At 37.8% G+C, this 25423-nt stretch overlaps 1 protein-coding gene across 6 annotated transcripts in view; it reads right to left on the bottom strand.

Annotated features, from left to right (window-relative positions):
• Positions 1-25423, bottom strand: part of BICD1 (BICD cargo adaptor 1) — a 280766-nt gene that overhangs the window by 207497 nt on the left and 47846 nt on the right. The window lies entirely within an intron of this gene.

The following is a 25423-nucleotide window of genomic DNA, read 5'->3' as shown; positions in this document are numbered from 1 at the left end:
GAAGGGGCTGTTGATAATATGGGATAGGGGGATGGAACTAGCTGATGTTCTAGAGAGGCAAACCCCTCTGCATTCCAGGACTTATCTGGTCCAGGTACTCATCTGGAGGTTGTAGGTTTCTGGGAAGTTACCCTAGTGCATGGCACCTTTGTAGAATCTTATATATTGCCTTAGTTGTTCTTCAGAATTGGCAGAAATGGTTTTTGTCAGGGGTTGGCAAGCTATGATAGGTAGCAACGTCTAACTGAAGCTTGCATAAGAGTGACCTCCAAAGTAGCCTCTCAACTCTATTTGAACTTTCTCAGCCACTGATACCTTATTTGTTACACTTCTTTTCCCCCTTTTGGTCAGGATGGCATTGTTGAACCCACACTGCAGGGCCAGACTCATCCCTGGGAGTCCTCTCCCACATTGCTAGTGACTTTCACCCCTGGCTGTCATGTCCCACGTAGTGGAGAGGGCAATGATTTCACTTGCAGAGTTGGGCTTAGAGAGAGAAAGGCCACATTTAAGCAACAAAAGAGGTCCTCTGGAAGTAATTCTTAAGGTATACCGATAGGTAAGCTAAGCTTCTCTGCTACATACATAAGCTTCACAAGAGCAAGCTTCAAGATCATGGGCTTGACCTATTGATTTGGGTGTGCCTAATGTTTGACACAGTAGCAGAGGTTTCCCCATTAGTAAAGCTTAATAGTTCCAAAATTTTTTCTCCCATCCCTCAAGGGATTTTGCCAATACTTTCTGATTATTTGCTTATATACTCTGGGATTCATCAGGGTATTACGTTAAGTAATACAGGATTAAAGGCCCTCATGCATATTCTGGGCTCCCTGTGTTTCAATTGTTTAAATGATCTATCCAGACAGGTTGAATTAGATTGCGTGCTACAGAAAATTTAGGTTCTGGACAAAATAAACCTTTCTTCCTTTGGTTTCAAAGAGTAGATAATGTTCTAAAATAAAGACAATGTCTTCCTTACCCCTGGTATTCTGAATTACCTCAATCCTGACCTGAATGGCTTCATTCTTATCTTTAAATACCAGGTTATACATACATAAAACAGCCTCTCAAAATCCAGAAAGAACAATTACCACTCCAGACTAAATGTGACTAAATTGCAGTAAATTTTATCCTCCATGCAACAGCTACCTTCTCCCATATCTCAACTCTGTGGCAAGCAGCAGTGGGATTGCAGTCCAGGATCCTGGCATAGCTATGGTGCCAGGGTGGATACAAAGACATAGTTCTTCAAATTCCAGTGGTATATGGCATGATGGCTGATCAGTGCTGTAATCTTTACTGCAGATCACTGGAGGCCAGCTCTGAAGGCAGCCATTACTCAATCACACACAAGTGGCAAAGGGGTCTTAAAAAACCTAAACCTATTTTTTTCTCTTTCTCATTTCTCTTTACACTCCTCATCTGGGAGCAAAAATAGTTTGGAAAACTCTCAGATTGACAGCTCCAGCTCCTAACAATAATAAATACCTAGCAATCCTAGAAGTTGGGAGAGCTAGATTTCCAGAGTTATAACAAATAATATTCAGAATGTCTAGTTCTCAACAAAAAAAAATTGAAAAACACAAAAAGAAACAGGCAACTATGGCTCAGTCATTCTCAGGAAAAAAAAAAAAGACTTGCCAGAAACCATCTCTGAACTCCTATAACTCAACAACAAAGACAACACAATTTTTTAAAAATGGATCAAGGATTTGGATAGACATTTTTCCCAACATATTCAAGTAGCCAATATGTGCATATAAACATGCTCAAAATCATTTGCCATTAAAGAAATGCACATTAAAACTACAATGATGGACCAGATAAGTCTTGAAACTTACAGGGCCCATCCTCTCCAGAACATCAGCTTGTTCCATCTCACTACCCTATAGTACTGACAGCCCCTTCCAAAATGAAAAAGTTAGAATGGCCATAGTCCACATACCCCTAAAGAGTGGAATAGAAATAGCAAAGGTGATAGTGGAATTATACAGCAAAGGTAGGGTTTAACAAATGAATATGATTGCTGAATCATTAAACTGATATTTCTTTTAGTCTCCGGTATCTTAGAGCAATTAGAAGTAAAAACCTAAAATTGTGGAATTGTAACCCATACCAAACTCTAAAATCTGTTCTACAACTAATTGTTGTGCTATGCTTTGAAATTTATTGCTTTTTTGTATGTTATTTTTCACAAAAAATAAAAAAAACAGAAAGTGGAGTGTAACAGAGAAGACAAGTCAAATGAGTATGTCTGCTGAATCATAATATTGATATTTATTTTGGTCTCGAGGTCCTGAAGCAGTAGAAGAAAAATGAAAAAACGTGGAACTGTAACCCATACCAAACTTTAAAATCTGTTCTAATATTACTTTTTAAAGCGTACTTGAACTTTTATTGCTTTTTTGTACATATGCTATATTTCACAATAAAAAAAATTTTTAAAGTAAAAAAAAAAAACCAAAACCAACTACAATGAGATACCACTTCACACCAATGGGATGACTATTATTTTAAAAAATGGAAATAACAAGTGTTAGGGAGGATAAGTAGGAACAGGAACCTTCATGTATTGTTGGTGGGAAAGTAAAATGGTACAGCCACCGTAGATATCAGTTTGGCAATTCCTGAGAAAGTCAAACACAGAATTTCCATATAACCTGGCAATTCCTCTACTAAGCCCAAAAGAACAGGAAGCAGGGAGCCAAATAGATATTTATATACCAATGTTCATCAAAGCATTATTCACAACTTCCAAATGATAGAAGCAACTGAGTGTGCATCAGTCGATGAATGGATAAACAAAATGTGTTATATCTATACAATGGAATATTATTCAGCCTTAAAAAGAAGTGAAGTGCTGGCAAATGCTACAACATGGATGAAGCATGAAGACATCAGTTTGAGTAAAATAAGCCAGACACAACAAGACAGATACTATATCATTTCTCTTATGTGAAATATTCAGAATAAGCAAATCCGTAGAGACAGAAAGCAGAATTGTGGTTACCACGTGTGTGGGGAGGAAGGGATGGGAATTATTTAAAAAGTATGAGTTTTTGTTGGGATGATAAAAATAGTCTGGAAATAAATAGTGCTAAAAGTTATTCAGTATTGTCAATGTACTTAATGTCAAAGAATTATCCACTTAAAATGATTATGATTTTTGTTTATTTAACCCCAATTTAGAATAATCATTAAACAGATACAACACTGAAAAACTGGAAAAGCTATTTCTATATTTCATATAACGAAACATTAACAAGCCATTAAAATATTTCCAAGGATATTTAATGACATGGGAACTTACTCATAATATAAGCTTGAATGAACAGCAGGATACTGTACTGAATAAATATTATCTTTTCAAAAAGTATAAATATGCAGGAAAAAAACTAGAGGAAACTATCACTTTGTTGCCAACAATTATCTCTGCCTAATATACTTATAAAATATTTTAATTTTAGTCTCTATATACTTCTTTACCATCAAATCCTCCACAATAAAAATGCATTAATCATATAATAAAAATATTATTAAATAAATTATACCATTCAAATAAAACAGGAATGCCTATGTACCTTACTCCCTTGTACATAATAAACCCTCAACTGATGCATGAATGAATGAAAGGGACACAAGAAGAATTCAAAAATAAGATTTGTTACGCTTTTATCTGAAAATATATTTTAATGGAAATCAATTTCGATTTTGAGTTGCTTAGGTATGGCGCTAACAAAAAGAAGGTAGATATGCTGGAACAAGTCTCAAGATCCAAGACTCTTGCCTGCTTTATACAAGAAATGTCCATAAAGCTTCAAACCACTCTTTTCCAACTAAATGCTAAAATTAGAAACTAGGAAATTCAAATTTTATTTTGTAATTTTAGAACCACCATTTTCTATTAGAAAACAAACATTTGAAGAATAAGAGTTAGAATTACAACTACCAGTTATTGATCAGTTACTATGAGCCAGCACTGTGCTAAACATATCACATTCTTTTTCTCATTTATTCCTTAAATTAATATTTTGAAGAAAGATTAACCCATCTAACAGATTTGAAAACTGGGACACATAGACATGAAAGAGGATTTGACTTGGAGTAGCTTGACTGTAGAGCCCAGAATCTAACCATCACTCTACTCTATACATGTCTATTATTTTTTTTGGCATTATAAATCTTGGTCTACATTAAGCTTTTCCAAAGATTGTTTACTGGAATGTAAATTTTTCAGGAGGGGGAGTGGATGTAATAGATTGGTGCCCAACATCCTTTCCAACTTCCTTCTAAAGAGCCTTCTTTCCAGCAGAGCTGAAATATTAGAAATTGCATTTTCCAGACTTCTTTGCAGCTTGGTTTCTGAGTGTGATTTTGGGTCTGCCAATCAGACTCACTCATGTGGGATTTCAAAGGGGGAAGTAAAGCTGAGGTTTTGCCTGTTTCTGCCAACAAGTGTGGTCACAGAGGTATTTTCCTTTTCTGTGACAGTGTTAGCAGAGGTTGCAGTGTCCATCTTCTCACTTGGGTGTTGAAAGATATGACAAAGGACATCTGTTTTGCTGGTGCATATTGCAGCAGGCATGGTGTGGCTCTGGAATGAACAACAGCAACTGCAGTTTCTGATTGTGGGGGCTTTTTACTGTAGTAGTGTGCTGTTAACTCTGAAGCTAGCATCTGTTGTGACAGCCTTCCATATGGGAAAATTGAACAAAAATTTATGAAAACAAATTAATTAAAAAATATTTATCCAGTGACCTCTGTGTGCCAGTGATTATATAGTACTATGTGATTAGAATACAATGACAAGCAAAAATTCACATCCCTGCATTTTGAGAGCTTTCTGTCTAGTTAAGGGATCAGAAATTAACAAAATACTTATTACCAATAAATATATATTTACAAAATCAGATTACTGTTAAAAATCTGCCTTAAGCTTTGGGGAATATCATCAGGAATTTCTAGAATTCACAATAACTTCCTAATCGTTCAGTTCAGTTTTTTATCTTAACCTTCAAACAAAGGTAAGTTACAATCAAGAGTTTAGATATATCAAATAAAGACAAGTTAAAACTAGGAATGATGACAATGCAAAAGTTCCAAAAAGTTGTTCTTCTGGCAATGGCTAGAACCAACGATTACGGTAAGCAAAATTATTCTACCCTAAAGACAGAGAAAAAAATAAGATCATGATGTCAGTGCTGTGGAAAATAATTGGTCATATTGACATACTGTTAATGGAGTCTGTATCTCTGGTTGAATAATATTGATTTCACTAATGTTCTCTCTAGTGTCAGCTCCCTTTCATTTGTTATACAGCAAGCTATCTTTCAGCTTAGAAGGATTACCACTCAGCATTTTGATGGGTAATGATTTGGCAGTGGGTGTTTTCAGGCTCAGATCTTTTACCATGGTAGGGGGGAGGGAGAGGCTCAGTAAGTCATGTGAAAGGCTGGAAATAGATGTGTCTGAAGACAAAGTGTCATTCAAACAATTTTTCTCTCTGGATCTGAACAGATTATGGACAATATTCAGTATTATCATGTCGTTAAGGATTCCAGACAGAAGATAAATATACTACCCTTAAAGTCTTAGAACTTTTTCTTTAAAAATGTTGTTTAAATTGTAGATGATGTTAGTTTTTTATAAAGATACTGTATAGATTTGCAAATAAAACAAATTTAGATACAGATTAAGTACAACTGAAATGTTATTTACCTTCATTTGTTTTAATGTTTAACTTTATAAGGAAAAAATGGGGAATTAATGTATGATACCTGAAAATTATACAAAGATTTTCACTATAAGCACATAGAAATGACATCTTAGTACCTTGTACATAATAAGCCTTCAATTGTTGTATAAATGAATGAAAATGAAAGAGAAAAGCAATTTAAATGGTACCACTGTATTTCAAGATGATTCAGATTTTCATACGAGACTATCAAAATGAAAACTAATTTGAATCAGCTACCTTATACAACCCAGACTTGATATAAAAGACTCACACTTCCCACCTGATTTACTAGAGTGAACCAATCCAGTAGGTGGGAATGCAGTGAGAATGAGAGCGGTTACAATTTGTTGAATACTAGATATGTGCCAGATAAACCACATGATAAGTACAAGCCTTACATACAGGTTATCTTACCTCCTAAGAACCCTGCAAGGTGGACATTATTATCCCATTTTGTGGGTGAGAAATCTGAGGTTCAGAGAGTTAAATAGTTAGTTGTCCAGAGCGGCACACTAGGAAGTGGTGGGGCCTGGATTCAAACCTCAGCCTGTCAGGCCCCAAGTCTTTACTTGTCATGGAAAGCTCGGTGTCCAGAGTGGGTCGTGTTGTGACTTGTCCAGAAGGAGAACCCAAACCACAACGAGAAATTTAATTTCTCTATTCCTTCTCCAGGAAGGGGGATGGCAAGGTAAGCTGGGAAGCATGTCAAAGCACCAGGTGAATACACTGGGTTCAAGCACAGCCCCAGTCTCAAGGGAGCTGTTAACATGGGGACTTTGGCTTGGGGACACACATACTCAGTATTGGTTTAGATGCACTAAATACTGGGAAATACTGAGTCTTTCACAGCAAGACAATCCCAGAATCCCACCTGCTGGTGAGCGGATTTGCCCTGAACACTCCCTGCCGGAATTGGCTTTTGGGATCAAGTGGTTAGTACTGCATTAACAGGTGAAGGACAGTCTTGTAATGGCTGAAGCTGACCAAGTCAGGGAGGACAAGGCTGGCCCACCGTTTTTGTACCGGTGATTGTACACTGATGCTAATGAGGGTTCTTGGAATGTGTAGTGGATTGTGTCTACATTAAATAGCCCCATACCACTATTCTTTTTATAGTTTTTCTCTCTTCCTTCCCTGACAGCTTACCAGTAGTCACTTAGTAAAAAACTCAGTATGCCTGACTAGGAACTTCTATATCCTTTACTCTCCCTAGCCAACCTCTCAAAATATGTATATATAACCAACTAGTCTATGTGCTAGAAAACTGGGAAGCCAAACATACGTGATGACATAAAAATTATTGATCCCATTCATTCATTCATTCACTCAACAAATATTTCTTAAACATTTTTAATCAAGAGGGGCAAACATTATGCAAGGCACTAGGAAAACAAAGCCCAAGCACACAGTTCCTGCCTTTGAAGGGCTCAAACATCAGTGGGGATGGAGAAATGGGAATAAAACGACAACACTGCAGTGACACAGAAAGGCTACGACAGAGCTCAGCATCAGTGCAAAGGATGCATAAGGAAGGAAACAGCCATTCATGAGAGGCACTGAAGACTGCCCATAAATAAAGGGCGTGGACTTCTCTACATGCATTGGGCCATGAGCTCTGAGACGCAGGAACCAAGTCTGATTCCTTCAGAGCTTGAAGAATAATAACTAGTATTTATTGAGTGCTTGCTATGTGCCAAAGGTGTTCTTTCCACATGTTATTTGGTTCTTAAAACAACTTTTTATTCATTTTATTTTACTTTTTTAAATACTCTCTGGACAAAGAGCAATAGGCTTTTATTTTTAAATTATTTTTAATGTAATCTTTTTTTTTTTTTTTTGGTAAGGGCGCAAGGACGGCGACTGCGCAGCCACCGCCCCCAGGGGCCACAGGCCACCCCCCTGACACCCGGGGGCCTCAGCCTCCGCCCGCTCTTCTCTCCCCGACCCTGTCCCAGACCGGGAAGAAGGAAATCCCCCCGGAGGGGTGCGGAGAGGAAGGCAAGCCGAGGAGGCGCGGGCTCGGGCACAGGAGGGGCGCACGCGGCTCGGCTCGGTCCTCCACGGGAGAAGCCCCCGGAGCGGGGGGTGGGGGGAGGGGTGCGCGCGGAGGCCGAGCCGAGCCGAGAGAAGCAAAGCGAAACGGAACCGAACGCCTGCCCCGGCGGCTTGGGACAAACCCTTGTGTCCTTTAACGCAATCTTATTGAGATATATTCACACACCATATTATCCACCCTAACAATCAGTGGCTCACAGTATCATCATACAGTTGTGCATTCATCAGCACAATCAATTCTTGAATATTTTCATTATTCCAGAAGAAATAAAAAGAAAAAGGAAAACCCAAAACATTCCATACCTCTTTTCCCCCATTATTTATTTATTTTGGGGGGCGGCAGGGGGTGCATGGTCTGGGAATCGAACCAGGGTCTCTTGCATGGAAAGTGAGCATTCTACCACTGAACCACCTGTACACCGCACCACTACCCCCATTATTTTTTAAGATTTATTCACACACCATACAATCCATCCTACATCTTAGACCTAACTTTTACACATTGATATTATTTTCATTTTCATTTTGCCTCTGGAAACAGAATCAAAAGGAAGTTAAGTAACTTACCCATTGTTACACAGCTAATAAGGGGGGTTGCCAGATCTAAACATAGGCATTTGATTCCAAAGCCCTCAACCTCTTAAGTATATTAGCACCCCCAACCCTTAGCACATAGCAAGGTGCTCAATAATTAATGGTTGGACCTCCAGGGAAGATGATGGAGTTGGTAGGAACTGTCTGAAACAACTATATTGAAACTCCAAAGGCCAGAAGAACACTGTACAGTATCCAGGGAAGACCATAAGAGGTTGACCAATTATGGTAAAAAACAAAACAAAACAACTGTAAATTGCATTCTTCATGGCAGCTTACAGTGCCAAAAACCCAGTTTCACAGCAGGCCACCACAGGGTCCAGCCTCTAGCTAGCTACTGGTTACACAGTAAGGGACAGACAAAAAAAATCATCCCCAAGAAGAGCTCATGGCTTCTGACTAGCAAATTCGGATCCCTGGATCCCCACTCTGAGGGCAGCTATTGTGCTTACACAGTCCAGACAAAAGCAGCAGGCGGCATTGCTTCAACCCTCCAGAGGCAGAGGTTGAGGCAGTGGAAATACAGGGTGCAGCACTTCCTCAGGGCTATGGGAAACGGTTAGCCGAAGCCAGTCTGTGCCCCGAGTCTGCACCCCTGGCCTTGTTTTGGCTGGGAAAAACTATGTAAAGTCCACCCCCAGCATGACCCTCCTCCTAGAATTTGCCGTCCAGGCAAAAGTAGTGTGGAAACACTGAAAGGAGTGTAAAAAAACTACAGAGACAGACAGATAACACCAGGGCCTACCACCTTAAAACATCCGGGAGAGGAAGGGTTGTCCCCTGGGAAGCAAGGGACAATCAAATTCCTATAAACAGAATAACTCTGAAACAACTAAGGAGCAAAAGCCCAGGACAAGACAAAGGTCCAGAAAGACAGGATAGGCCGGGTACAGGGCATTGGCCTTGGGCAGACCTTCCTGATAGAAGGGCTGAAGCTCGAGAAAATCTCCATCTTAGCACCAGCTGGTTACCAAACCAGAAAATAGACGTCCCAGGGTTAACATTTTTAAATATTAAAATCTATGGTGTACAAAAGAGTAAAAGACAAAGAAACAGGAAATAATAGACTATCCGAAGAAAGAGGATAAAAACACAGAAAAGACCAACAAAGAACACAAGAATGTGAAAATACTGAAAAGGTCTTTTTAAAAATGACCTTAAAAATGCTTAAGGAGATGAAGGGAAGTACAGAGAAAAAATTATAGGATATCAGGAAAACAATGAATGAACAATATGAGAACCTAAATAAAGAGATAGAAATTTTAAAAAGGAACCAAACAGAACTACTGGAGTTGACCACAATAACTGAAATAAAAAATGCCCAGGGAAGATTCAAGGGAAGAATGGAGCCAGCAGAAGAAAGAATCAGTGACCCTGAAGACAAGACATTTGAAGTGAGTCAGGCTGAGAAACAGAAAAAAGGAAGAAAAAAAAAGAAATACTAAAGCTGAAAGTAGCCTAAGACAGCGACGGGACACCATCTACTACACCATACATACACATTGTGGGAGTCCCAGAAGTAGAGGAATGAGAGAAAGGGGCAGAAGGAATAATCAAAGAAATGATGACAGAACTCCCCAAACTTAGCAAAAGACATAAATATGCATATCCAAGAAGCTCAGAGAACACCAAACAGGATAAACTTGAAGAAAACACACCCCACCATATATACATACATTGACTGCACTATAAGGAGAGAGTTCTCAAAACTGCAAGAGAGAAGCACCATATTCCATACAAGAAAAACCCAACAAGACTGAGTCCTGTTTTCCCTTCAGAAATCTAGAAAACAAGAAGGCAGCAGGTTGAAATATTTAAAATACTGAAGGAAAACAACACCAGCCAACACTTTTATATCTGGCTAGTGTCGTATATATGAAGTTACATACCAAAAAATAAAATACAACAATACGGCATTTATTGAGAGTTTTGGTTAATTATAAATGCCGTATTGTTGTATTTTATTTTTTGGTATGTAACTTCACTTCTTCCCACAGGGGCTAAAATGCAAATGCATAAAAGTAGTTATAAATCTATGTTTTTTGCATATACAACATACAAAGATATTAGTGGTAAAAAGTATAAAATAAAAATGATGGGAGGACAGAAGGATATAGGAAGAGTGTATGAACATGCTTTTGACATTAAGCTGGTAGCAAACCAAACATAATTGCTATATATCTAGGGGGATAAATTTTAGCCCTATGGTAACCACAAGGAAAATACATGAAAAATACATCTAGATAGAAATGAGACGGTACTCAACAAGGTATAAAACAAAAAAGCAAATAAATATAAACATTGGCTTTAATGGAAATAACGGACCAAAAAAGGTGTAAGACCTACAAGGCTAAAGAGCAAAATGGCAGAAGAAACACCTGCATTATCAGTAGTGACTTTAAATGTAAATAGGTTAAACTCTCCAGTCAAAAGCCAGAGACTGACAGAAGGATAAAAAAAGCATACCCCAACTATATGCTATCTGCAGGAGACTCACACTTAAGGTCAAAGATACAAGTAGGTTGATGGTAAAAGGATGGAAAAATATATACCATGCAAATAATAACTGAAAGAGACTGGGATAGCTATACTATCAAGATAAAATAGACTAAGTAAAAAACAGTTTATATATATATATATATATAAATGCATATTTATGTCTTGTATATGTGTATATATATATATATATATATATATATAAACAGAGAGAGAGAAAGAAATGTATACATGGATAAATTAGATAGAGAAAACCCTATGAGGTAGGAACTATTTATTAACATCCACATTTTACAGATTAGAAGATTGAGGCACAAAAATATTACGTAACTTGCCCAAGTTCACACATCTTTGCAAATAACAGATCCAGAACACAAACCCACAGATTTCTGCTCTAGAAAAGACATGTGTTCAAGCACTGAACTACACTACATATAGTACAAACTATCTAAGGAATAAATAATTTTAAAAGACTCAATTTGAGTTCACCCATTTGCCTCTCCTCTGAGAACATATTATGAAAGAACTAGTAATTGATGCCTGATAATGTGGATATGAGTCCTACTTTCCACTTCTTCCCTTAGGCAAGTTACTTAACAATTTTGCTGTTAGCTTATCAGATAACAAGTGACATCTTGTCAGATACCACAAGAAAGTTATAGGATTCACTGATTGTAAACACGTCTCAAATGTTAGTTATTTTTATTAAAGATACTGTGAAGCACTCTTCCACACATTTGATTTTTCTACATAGAATGTTATAAATTGCAATACAATGAAATGAATTTTTAAAATATACATATTTTGAGATTTAAAAGAACTCATCTATCAAAATAGAAAAATCTAAAATTTGTAAATGAAGACATAGCAGGACAAACATATTATTTAGAGATGTGGATATAACTACTAAAACAGAATCACCTAAAAGGATTAAAAGTAATTGCCTCTGGACAGCAAGCCTGGGTGGAAGGAGTGAATAAGGCACAGGAAAAATGTTTTTCATAAAACCTTTTTGGTACCTCAATATTTTATTTTATTTTATGACTATGACTATGTGCATCAATAAAAATTTTTAAAGTCATTATAAACCACATTTCTCATTCTCAAATTGAAAACTGTTTAATCATCATCTTTCATTTTAATTGTACATAAAATATGGGAAAATCAGCAAAAGAATTAAGAAATTTATCCTTTTTGTGGACATTCATCTCTAACAAACCACCTCCCATGAAAATTTCCATTGCTTTCCTGCAGAATTTAAGCCTTTAAAAAGCTCTGTTTCCAATACACAATACATTATTTTTCCCTTTCAGTTGTGCACCGTGCAGATTTTAAAAGGCAAAATTTATTCTCTGTCATTTTTGTCTAAGCAGAAAATAGAAGAGGAATTTTCCTGCCCTCTGAATAAATCTGTAAAATGAGTTCCTGCTTCAGATTTGAGACATCTGAATCATCAAAAAATTAGCATTACTACAAAAATATTATTTGGGTTATAAAAGTTAAAATTGTTTTTATAATAGAAAGGAATATTTATTCAGTAAAAAATAATGCCAGCATATTTGAAACTTAAAATTTAAGGATTTATTGAGATTTATTCTTAAGTCACAATGTTTAAATATTGCCAAATGGGTACTATATATAGATACATAGATCACAAATTTTGCAGATTTTCCCTGTTTGGAAAGAAGAGCTCAAATAGTTGAAGATTTTCTTGAATACAAGTAACTTTCAAATGATTTATTAAAAATATAAAAAGCAGCCTTGTTTAAATCAATAATACAGGCCCCTTCTAGATCTGTGCCACAAGCAATTTTACTAGTTGATCTAAACATAAGTGCTTTGAAATACATACTGTATTAGTTTGCCAAAGCTGCCAGAATGCAATATACCAGAAATGAATGCCTTTTAAAAAGGGAATTTAATAGGTTACAAGTTTACAGTTCTAAGGTCATAAATATGTCCAAACTAAGACATCCAGAGAAAGCCAACTTGATTCAAGGAAGGCTGATCTGGGAAGACATGTGGCATTCACTGGTCCTTGCTCCTTGTTCATTGCTTCTAGATTCTGATGCCCGTGGTTTCCTCCGTAAGCATCTGTGGGCCTTCACTTGGTTCCTCCAGGACGCAACTCTGGGCTCTGGCTTGCTAAGCATCTCACGGGAAGGCACATGGTGACGTCTACTTGGCTCTGCCTGTGTCTAAGCATCTGCATGCCAAGCATCTCCAAACACCTGTCTCTGTCAGCTCTGAAGCAACTGTTATCCAAGCATCTGCATATGAGGTTTCTCAAAAATGTTTCCCCTTCTAAAGGACTCTAGTAAACTAATCAAGACCCACCAGGAATGGGCAGAGTCACATCTCCAACTAATCAAAAGGTCAGACCCACAACTGATTGTGTCACATCTCCATGGAAATAATTCAAGTTTAAGCCCTAAATAATAGGTCTGGCCCCACAAGCCTGGATCAGGATTAGACCAGCATACACACCTCTCCTGCTAGTGGTAAATAATATCAAGATAAGCTTAGGGAGGTTATCACACTGAAGCAGGATAAAATAGGACAACTGTAAGTCCCTGGTTTCCTATTCAGTTCTGAAAAAGTTAACAAACAACTCCAAGCCCCCTGTTTTCTTATCTAGCTCCAAAGGAACTATTGCAAACTGCAAACTTCAGCTGCAAACTTCCTTGGATAAAAATTTCTCCTAAAGCCCTGAAACTTCCCAAAACCACTGAAACCTCCCCAAACCACAAAAGCTTACAAAACCCTGGGCCCAAAGCAAATTCCTAGTTAAGACAGGAAGAATAAGGTCACAAAGATTGTTAAATATCTGCCCAAACACACATCTTAGGTACCTGACAACAAACTACAAATTCTAATAGCTATCTCCTCCTAGAACAAAGAAGACACTTGGCTTCCAAAGGTTACGATGGAAACCTGCCACCAGTAAAACTTCCCTATAAAACAAGCTAACCCACTCAACTTGTGTAAGGGAGAAATCAGGATTTAAGGGGCAATTTTGATTACTGAATTGTTAAATAAATATTCCTTTTTGCTTTCTGGAATATTGGGGTAAACAGGGAAACACCTGAAATCTCTGAATTGTAATCCAGCTGCCTTGATCTCTGATAATGATTGCATAGCCCTTATCTTCTGCCCTTGTGATTGTAAAAACCTCGCGACTAACCTTCATCTATACCTCGATATCCAGTTTTTCAACTTTGGAGTCTTGTCATCACTGAAGATAGCCCCAAATGGCTATTAATGGGATCAGGAAATAACCCACCCCAAGACCCAAATTATCTTGATGACCCAGACTGGATTTAACCTAAGTGGGCCCACCTGACATGCACAGTAGCTTAAACTTTAACCTACAAGTCACTTATACACCATTCCGCCATTTTCGTTCATACATTGGGTGACTAAGCATGTAATCAATCTGCACGTGCTCAATAATCAGAGTAACCACATCATGTGGAGCCACTGTGCTCATTATCCTAACCCCCGCTCTTCTTTTCTCTAATAAAACTACCTGAATTACTGCAGTTTGGGGAGACAGATTTGGGGCCCTTAGGCTGTCGACTCTCCTACTGTGCACATAGTAATAAACTCTTTCTCTCTTTAAAACCCCAGTGTCTCAGGAATTGGTTACTGAGCACTTCAGGCAAAAGAATCCACAGCCCTTATCTGATACCAAACTCAGGGCATGCCCCTCCCTTGGGCACGTCTATGTTAGCCTGTTTAACATGTACTCTCTTTTACTCTTTATTAGATTTTACTACTTATTCCTACTGGCCCCCTTGTCTCTAAATTCTTTTAGTGGCAGGAATCCCCATCCCCCAAACCTGGAACAGGGCTCTGCTGGAACCATTGCCAGCCAGACACCAATTACAACACGATTATTTCAAAATGTAAAACCGACAAGCAATTAATAGCTCTTTAGAAAAGAATAAGTATCCAAACTCCACACCATGAAAAAAAAAATATATATATATATATATAAAATCTGAAAGATGTTCTAGGTTTCTAGTGCCAGACAGTTCTCAAAATGATGTTAATCGTGATGGCTCCACATGCTCAATCTCAACTAGAAATAAACTTGCTGGACTTTCCTTCAATTACTTTTTAAGAACATCCTTAGATTCAGCAGTGCAATAGCTGGGAACCTGAGCCCCAGCTAAAGCTGTCCTGGCCTATAACCCTTTATTAATTCATCCCAGGAACTGGGACTGAGTCCTGCTTAGGAGCAGAGAGGGTGGCATTGTCTTTCCCAGCAAAAGAAGGCTAAGTGCAGGCACTTCACACACAGATATGCTTGTCCAGCTATTCAAAGAAGAGCTGTTTGCCTGCTGCCCAAACAGCAATGTGCCTTTAATTCTGCATACAAAAACCCTAGAGGAGCAATCATTTTTAAGTGCAATTTTACTGCAGAAAGGCCTGAGCCTGCTCTTGTCTGTTTACCAATGTCTGATGGTCCGCAGCATTAGACTGACAGGAGCTGCTATTTCACTCTGGCAGCTGGGGTAGATCTCAGGAGAATAGTTCTCTCTCAATGGGCAACAATAGCAGGGCTATTTCAAGACCTCACTATAGGTTTAAAACTGCTTTTTAACCACACAGATTTATCAATCACTGTTACCAGACAAAGGCCATGGATTCTTTTGCCTGTGCTCAATAACCAATTTCTGAGACACTGGGGTTTCAGAGAGTTTAGTACTAGGTACATAGTAGGAGAGCAGAAGGTCTAGTGGCCCAAATCTGTCTCCCCAAGTTTAGGGGGTTCAATGTTTTAAAGATTTAAGCAAGGGGATGAGGTCATTTCAAACAGCAAGTTCAAAGCAGAAAAGGAGACACTATCATTATCATTTCAATAGAACATAAGTTGAAAAGAGGGGAGGCAGAACTATCACTTCAGTACGAAGGTATAAGCCAAAAGGAAGGGAGACAAGTTATATTTCAATAATACAGTCTAGCTGATAGGATATACAGCTAGTTAAGGGTTGACTTCAAATTCTTCATTAGCATCAGGGCTTTTGCCCTATAAGAAAATGACCAAAAGGGAGTAACAGCTCTTTCAGTCACAAAGGCACAAGACAAGAATTTTATAATCATTTCAGGTATCAGGGCAGCTGAACTATAGTTTAGGGATTACAGGTTTTCCCTTCTGTCTACTCCAACATACCAGAAAGCAAAAAGGAATATGATTAGTAATAAAAATCATTCCTTAAATTCTGATTTCTCAGTTATATCACCATGGAATATCTTCTCTTAAGTATGTGCTGGTCTGTAGAATCCCTAGACATTTACAAGTAGGCTGGCTCATTGGAAAGGTTAGTACTTCTTGCCAGACAGCTAACTGAAGTGATTCATTCAGGGTTACATTTCACAATAAAGGTGGAGACAACTCTCAAAGATTTTAGGTCATTTTACAAAACCCATTATAAATAAGTGAATATATCTCAATATCTTAATGAATTTTGTTCAAAATGGTTCCTTTGGTTTACATGCAATTTCAAAATTATTAAAATACTTTTTTTCTCTCTCTTTGAGATGTTGATGTACAATCACGTATACAAGCAGAGGAAATATAATATTACCGCTTTGGTATTCCATAGAAACATTAGCAAATTCTTTGTATTTTATAAGAACTTTCATTTCTCTATAGAGTTGAATTTTTTCCAATAAGCATGTATTACAGAAGATACCTTCACTTTGTGATATTTTTATCTCCAATCGAAGAAACTGCTGTATTTTCGGAGAATCCTAGAGTCTATGATAAAAAATTAGCCGGAACCTTCAGCCTAGTAAAGGTTGAATTTTAATCTCCATAGCTGGACAGCTGAAGCTCTCGTTTTTGCATATCAATTAGGTTTAGCCTCTCATCGTTCTACCTTATGGTGTTACCATTCACAGATGGTTACTCCAGGGATGGGTGCATTTAGGTAACAGTTTGAAATGCCCCTGGGTAATAAAGATTGTAAATGATTGCTTGTGCCTTTGAAATAATGTAATGAGACTGTTAGTGGCCTATGGGGTACAGCTGTAGACCAAATCCACATTTGTTTTAAGAACCCTGTCTATGCTACGGATTAAAGTAATTTTAAAAACTATGTTGATTATCTGAGAAAAAAATAAATTGCATTCAAGATTCTGGATTTCTTAAAATTTACGTTCTGGATTTTTTAAAACACCGTTTATAAAGAAATGGCAGCATTTCAGATTAGAAAAGCAAAAGGGCTGACTACGAGATGCTCACTATCTTCCTGACTGCAGAAACAAAATGAGGCGAAATGTCTGAATTAGAGAAAAAACTGAAGTGGGATCGTTTTAATGCATCAAGTAAGAGGTTTATCAACTACCCATCAGTACAGACATTATTTAATGTCATTATTAACATAGTATAATTAAGTTGTATTTGGAGTACCAGGCTATATTAAATTGTAGGCAGGGTACTGAGGACTGTCTCTATCTTAAGAAACTAAAATTTAACTCTGGTGGAGAAGATTTCATGCAGAGAGTGTTACGGACAAAGGCCGTGGATTCTTTTGCCCAACGTGCACAATACCCAATTCTTGAGACACCAGGGTTTCAAAGAGAGCAATAATTTATTACTAGGTGCATAGTAGAAGAGCAGATGGCCCACTGGCCCAAAATCTGTCTCCTGGAGTTTAGAGGGTTCAAGGTTTTAAGGGTTTTAGCAAGGGGAGATGAGGTCATTACAATTTCAAATAACAAGTTCTAAGCAGAAAAGGAGACAGGTTATCATTATCATTTCAACAGCAGAACATAATCAGAAGAGAGGGGAGGAAGGGCTATCACTTCAGTACTAAAGGTGTAAGCCAAAAGGAAGGGGGACAAGTAATCTTTCAAGAACAGAGTCTAGCCAAAGGTTTACAAATGTCAGGGGCTGCAACTAGTTAAAGGCCGGCTTCAAATTCTTATTTAGTCATAGGGCCTTTGCCTTACAAGAAAACGACCAGATAAAGGGAGTAACAGCTCTTACAGTCACAAAGCCACAAGATAGGGGCTTTTACAATCATTTCAGGTATCAGGGTAGCTGAATTACAGTTAAGGAATTTTGGGTATTCCCCTCTGTCTACTCCAATATACCAGAAAACCAAAAGGAAGATGATTCAGTAATCAAAATCATCCCTTAAATCCTAACTTCTCAGTTATAACAAGGCAGTATATAATCAAGCATCAGATTATAAGCAGTAAAGACTACACGAACATGGGAACTTGGGGGGAAACAAGAACATGAGCTACGTTCATTGGTTACGGATGGTGAGAAGGTGACTGTTGAGGGAAGTCAAGGAAGAACTATGATGATGAGACCAGCAAAGTCACAGAAGTGAAAATGAATATGGTAGCTAAAGGAGACCCTGATCTGCCTGGAGTTCAGGGCTCTCACAGGGGAAGGTGAGCCTCGAATGCCAGGCTGAGGAGCTTGACTTGAACTTGATGAGCTTGAGGAAGTAGCTGGCAAAAGGAGGGATTTAAGCGGCATTTAAGGGACTAATCCAACAGCAGTGAGCACCATGGACTGCAAGGAAGACAAGTCCTTAGCCAAGTGCACATACTGGAATCGCCTGGGAAACTTTTTTACTCTAGAATTTATTTTTCAATTTTTTTTTAAATTCAAGAAATTCTGGCTGTAATGGAGATCAAGAGTTGTACATTTGGAGTATTCTCAAATAATTCTGGTGTGATTCCTGGTTGCGAACCACTGAACCAGAGGTTAAAAAAAAAAGAAAAAAAGAAAAAAGAAGCAAATCCTCTTAGAATTCCTTACAAGAACATTGAAGAAGGCATTCCAGCAAGAATCTGGTCATCTCGGTAGGAAAGGAGTGGGAGGAATTATTCCCAAAGTCACTGAAAAGGAAAATTCAGCTGGACTTGGTAATGGTACTCAATGAGAGAAATGTATCACAATGAGTTGACCTTACTGAGGTAATTATGCTGGCACTGATAAAATTACGGGTAAGCTACTAATTGTGGGATATGCAGCACTGAGTTGTCACTCAAATTCCAACTGTGTCTAAAAAGAAAAGATTATATGGGAGGTTAGGGCTGGAAGTGTGCTTCATCAGCTCCAAGGCATTGGATAAACTTGTGAAAAAGGAAAAGGGCAGAGGCCAATGACTGGACCTGGGCCCTATTCATAGGGTAAGGAGATAAGGACGGTTCAGGGAACTCTGAGGCAAAGAGGTAAGAGGAGAATGAGGGGAAGAGAATGTTGTGGAAGCACAGAGGAGGGGGAAATAATAGAAAATCATTAAATTTTTTGCAGAATATTATTGCCTTTGTATAAAATAAGGTCCACAGTGAATGTGGAGAAGCCAAACAAAGAAACTTAGAGTATAGTGAGTCTTGAATTCTCCACTAACTTCAAGCTTTAGGGATCTGATAAACGTCATAACTGATTTAATGTTCTTGGATGTCCTCTTCTGTCAGGTGCGCCCTGCTGACCCAGCAGTTTTGCTAAAGCCCTTGGAATGTAACTGAGCAATCCTCACTCAGATCAGGTTTTAGGTAAGAAATAAATCTAACAAGATGTTACTATGCTTTCTTTCACTAGATTACTGCTAAAGTAAGCTTATTCATCCCACAGAAAAAAAAAATTTAGAATATTTACCTACAAAAATAACTGCACAAACAGAAAAATGTTTCTGAATGTTGCTCAAATGTCTGTTTTCTCATGATTGGACCCCAGCAGTCACGTTTACACTAGATGAAGCTGTCTCCTTGGTGATAGCAGAATGAATTAGTCTGTGAACACCTGATCCCAGCTGTGTCAATACAATTATCTGTCCCTGGCTGATGGAATTGGAACTTAAAAACACTAGTCTCCACTGAACTACTTAAACTGAAGACAGGTACTTTCAGGAACTGCAGAGTTTCCATCTTCTTCCATGGTCAAAGGGAAGTGGAAAAAGGCATATGGAGAAAAGGAAGAAAAAAACAAATGTGCAGACAAAGGCAGAGATGCCATTTGACCTCAGGAGTGCAAACTCGACTATTTCTCCCTCTGTGATCAGTGCCCTCTGTCTCAGTTCTGTCACCACTCGATATGAAGTAACCATATGGTACAGTTAGAAGCCTAGAGATACCTAGAAAAATGACTTTCAATTCATCTCATCTTGCACTAAATACTGTGCAGTTCCTAAATACATGCAGTACTTGGTATGTATGTGCATGTCTCCAAATTAACAGCAATGAAAAATGTAAGTGATTTAGACAATGCCATTTCATAATCCAATAAAAATATTGTATATTGCATCTGAGTAATTATAAGATACACCTGGTGAGCAGACAGGCACAGAGCCAGAGTGTCAAGAACAGTGAGAAGGTTCTCCAGCCAACACAACAAGCAAACTCACCACCTTCCCCCTGTCTATGTGGGACATGACTCCCAGGGGTGTGGACCTAACTGGCAACGTGGGACAGAAATCCTAGAATGAGCTGAGACTCAACATCAAGGGATTGAGAAAACCCCTAGAATGAGCTGAGATTCAGCATCAAGGGATTGAGAAAACCTTCTCGACAAAAAGCGGGAAGAGTGAAATGAGACAAAATAAAGTGTCAATGTCAGAGTCAAGAGGTTATCCTGGAGGTTATTCTTAAGCATTAAGTAGATATCACCTTGTTAGTCCAGATGTCATGGAGAGGCTGGAGGGAACTGCCTGAAAACGTAGGGCTGTGTTCCAGTAGCCACGTTTCTTAAAGATGATTGTATAATGATATAGCTTTCACAATGTGACTGTGTGATTGTGAAAACCTTGTGTCTGATGCTCCTTTTATCTATCTACCTTGTCAACAGATGAGTAGAACATATGGAATAAAAATAAACAATAGGGGGAATAATGTTAAAATAAATTTAGTTTGAAATGCTAGTGATCAATGAAAAGGAGGGGTAAGGGGTATGGTATGTATAAATTTTTTTCTGTTTTCTTTTTATTTCTTTTTCTGAATAGATGCAAATGTTCCAAGAAATGATCATGATGATGAATATGCAACTATGTGATGATATTGTGAATGACTGATTATATATGTAGAACAGAATGATCAAAAGGTAAGAATGTTCGCATTTGTTTGGTGTTTTTTGGTATTTAAAAAAATAAATAAAAGAACAGTGAGAAGGATTGTAAGGGTACAGAGACCACCCAAGAAAGAAGTACATGATTCTCCACTGGTAAAATCTGTTAAAGCTCCATTACACAGCTGCACCTTCATATGAGGAAATCTGAAGAAGCTGGGAACCTGTATTTTTATCTGAGAGCATGCTATATTGCCTTTTGCTTTGTACAGAAATTTCTGGCATAAATTCATAAATCTCTGTATTCTTTAACCTCAAAGAAATCATATATCTTTAAGCAACTGTATGTGTTCTCACACAAAAGACTTTGCAAAACTCCCATAACCATCTTTTTTGATGCCCACATAGAAGACATAAGCCAGTACATCCTACTTTTTTTTTTTTTTTTTTTTTTTGGCCCATGGAGTATTTGCTGAAATGCAAAGATTTCCAAGAATTGCTGAGAAGCTCAGCAGTTTATATTAAGATTTCAACAGGGAAATGTTCAGACAAAAGAATCAAGGAATTCATCATGCGTCTTGTCTGCCTTCTTTTACCCACAGAAGAGGGTTTTCTCTTTAAATTAGTGTCTCTGAGTAACAGCCTGTACATTCTCATGTATTTCATAAGATACTGGAGTATCATACAACTACAATTAGTTGTCCATGGATGAACCCAAAGCCCTTGTATCAAGGTGGGCAAATCTGCACTGCATAACTTCACAGGTGCCATTTCCATCACTGCACTGTGTAACACAGCAGCCTTGGAAATTACTTATCTACATGTAGGGTGGGAAAAGCAAGGCCATGAATTCAAAGAGTATGTTAACAAGCAATATATTTGTTCAGCTACAGAGAAGCATCTTACCTGGGCATCCTCTCAGATGGTCATTCTCTCTGCCCAACCCCCAAGCCCAGTTCTTTTAAATCCCTGTCTTCATTCCAGTTGTCCATGTAAAATTGATGGGGCTTTTCCTAAAAGCTTCCAGCTTCCTGTCTCTACAAAGCAAGCTCAGGTTAAATTCTCACAGTCAAGAAGAAAGCATGTACTTTCTTTCTTATATCCCTAAATAAAAATGACTTAGCAGCACCATTAGGAAATCCCAAACTGGTTACTCTCTCTTCTAAGGACCACTGATAAGAATTCTCCCAAATCAGATAGGGTCAAGTTTTTTGTTAAGTCTTGTTCCACATCCTTTTAACTCTGACACTGATGTTCTTTTCCTTAGTTCAACTAAGTCCTCTAAAGCTCCACCATCTCCTCAGATCATCTTTTGGCGATCCTTTGTCCAGAGAAAATCTTTATCACTGAACAACACTGAATCCAAAATTACCCAATATCTTGAGGTAGTTCATAAGTTTAACCTCAGTATTGTTGCTGTATAACTTCATGAATTTATGTATATCACTTTATGAATTTATGCATATCATTTTATGAATTTATATGCATCATTTTATGAATTTATGTACTCTCAAAAATATGAAAGGTAGTGAAATAAAATGTCTGCTGCATCTGCTTCAGTCATGTCCAGGCATGCCCAGGTATGTCTTTTGTTTGAAATGCAGGCATTTCAAACAAAAGGAATCAGATAAGGGCCAGTGTTTACAGCCCGTTCCCATAGTAATTCCCACCCTGCTTGCTAGCCTATATAATCTGGATACAAAGACTATTCAGGGTTCAGACTTTGGACAGGAGTCCTCTGAGTCTGCCATGGCAATAAGTTTCATCCACTTCTCAAGGCTCCAGTGCTTTCTTGCGCAGTGTTCAGAATTTTCCCTACTTTAATCTACGTTTCCTGCATGTTAGGAGCATTATGGTTTCTTTTTCAGAATACTTGGCTGCATAGAAATGACCTCTCCCATGTATTTCAGCACAAAGAGACACAATACGTTGTGGGAACAACCCATGAAATGTTTACAAATGACCACTTACTCATTTCACATTAGCTAATACTTGCTTCACAGCTTTACAATTACAAAATTAAGTCTTATCACATTAAATTTTGCCATTTTTAGAAAAATAACAGCAATTTGTGAAAGTTCCCAATGGAAGTCCTGATGGTCATATAGAGGTATTCGCAAGGTCTCTGCCTGCCTGCCAAGAGACCTTACTAGAGAGCATAAGTTGGGTGAATTTGGCATGATGCAGGTCATGATTCAAGGCTTTGGAAACTATCCCTTTCCAGGTTCATTCAGGCTCAAGGATGCTCTTACAATGTGAATTAACCCCACAGAAGACTAATGCACAAAACCAAGATACACATATATTTCACAGTAAGAATAATATACTGCCAAGAGGTCAGAAGAAGATATCAGTAGAAGGTCACTTTCTCTCCACAAAGGGAAGCTCTGCAGCCAGCCCATTTGCCAGGCGCCTGTTGGAGGAATATGGAATCAGAATCCATATGAGGTTTGCCTGGGTAGAATACAACTGCATCGAGCCTTGAAAACCTACTACATCTGTCTCCACATTTTAATCTTGTCAGGAAAAGTAACCACCACAGAGGCCAGGCAGGGTACCCACCCCTGCTAAGTGCTTGGATGGACACATCCAACATCTGTGTCTCAGATTCTCTTATTCTCTGCTTCCCTCTTTAAGCAATCCCCTTCTGATTGCTGTAGTCCTGATATACAGGTAGTAACGTTTTTCTTAAGATTATCGTCACTTACGCTGATCTGGAGCCATTCTGTCTCTTTGAGATTCTCCTTTTCTACTCTAAACCTTTAAGTATTTATTATTCCTTACTTCAACACATGTAGCAGGCACTTCATTTTCGCATGCATTTACTTACTGCCCACACTAGCTAAATACTGGGTACTTATTCACATTTTTAGAAAACATGAAAAAAATTAAATTCATCCCCATAAAGACTGAAGAGACAGTATTCCTAAAGCAGATGTTAAAGAACAAAAAACAGAATGAGCAGTCAGATGAATAATGAACTTGGATGATTCTAGTCACAAATCATTTACACTCAAATGGTAAATCTTAAATAACAATAAGTAAGAATTTTAATGGTTCAATAACGAATCAGATATATAAAATGGTAGCCAAGGGAAAGCAAAACAAAATGAAACTACCACCCAAATATCCTTTCAATGAAATGAGATCTGTGGATTTTAGAATTCAGAATTTTCTGCTTTTGTTCCTGTGAACCTCTCAATCCAGCAGCTCCTTTACAGCCCTGATGTTACTTGGCCTCTGGACAATATTTGTCTCTTTTATTCTTTTTTAAAATTATAATTATAATTATAGCATTTATTTTATGTACTTTATTTTTTAGAGCAGTTGTTGGTATATAGAAACTTACACAGAAAGTACAGAGTTCCCTTGGACCCCCATGCACACCGCACTAAAATAATTTTACCATTATTAACATTTTGCATTAGTGTGGTACCTTTGACACAATTGATGAACTAATATTATGTTAATGGAAGCCCCTAGTTCACATTAGGATTCACTCTGAGTTGGACAGTTTTTACTTTTATGGTATCATATACAAAACAAAAATTTCTCATTTTAACTACTTTCAAGTATACAATTCAGTGGTGTTAAATGCATTCACATGTTGTACTACCAACACCACTATCCATCACCAAAATTTTTCCATCACCCCAAAAGAAACTTTGCACCAATTAAGCAATAACTCTTCAAACCCCACCCCTACTCCTGGTAGCCTGTAATGTACTGCGTAGTCCGTGAAGTTACATATTCTAGTTATTTCAGATAAATGGGATCATATACCATTTGACCTTTTGGATCTGACTTATTTCATTCAATTTGATGTCCTCAAAGTTAATCCAAGTTGTAGTATGCATCAAAACTTATGCCTTTTTACAGTTGAATGATATCCCATTGTATGTACATACCATATTGTGTATATCCATTCATCCATTCTCCACTGAAGGACACTTGAGTTGCTTCTACCCTTCGGCTATTATGAATAATGCTACTATAAACATTGGTTGGTATACAAATATTTGTCAAGTCTCTGCTTTTAATTCTCCTGCTTATAAACCTAAGAAAGGGTTTGTCAGGTCATGTGGTAATTCAATACTTAACTTTCTGAGGAATCACCAAACTATTTTCCACAACAGCAGCACCACTTCACACTCCCACCAAGAATGAATAAGGGTTCCTATTTCTCTGCATTCTTGTCAGTATATTCTTTTATTTTCTTTTTTTTAGTAATAGCTATTCTTGTATGAAGTGGTATCTCATTTTGGTCTTGATTTGCATTTCCCTAACAGGTAATGATGCTAAGCATCTTTTCACATGCTTTTTGGCCATCTGTATATCTTCTTTGGAGAAATGTCTATTCAAGTCTCTGGTTTTTTGTTTTGTTTTGTTTTGTTTTGTTTTTGCTTGAAACTTCTTTATTCTAGGATGATGTTTCTGGGGGCAATTTGCCATGTACTACAGAAGCCCTGATTTATGGTTTCATGAAGAATATTTTCCTTCATATAAAT

The sequence above is a fragment of the Tamandua tetradactyla genome, chromosome 7, assembly GCF_023851605.1.
Source record: "Tamandua tetradactyla isolate mTamTet1 chromosome 7, mTamTet1.pri, whole genome shotgun sequence".
Lineage (NCBI taxonomy): Eukaryota > Metazoa > Chordata > Mammalia > Pilosa > Myrmecophagidae > Tamandua > Tamandua tetradactyla.
Note: the sequence above shows the minus strand (reverse complement) of the source record. Positions and strands in the feature narration are given on the sequence as shown.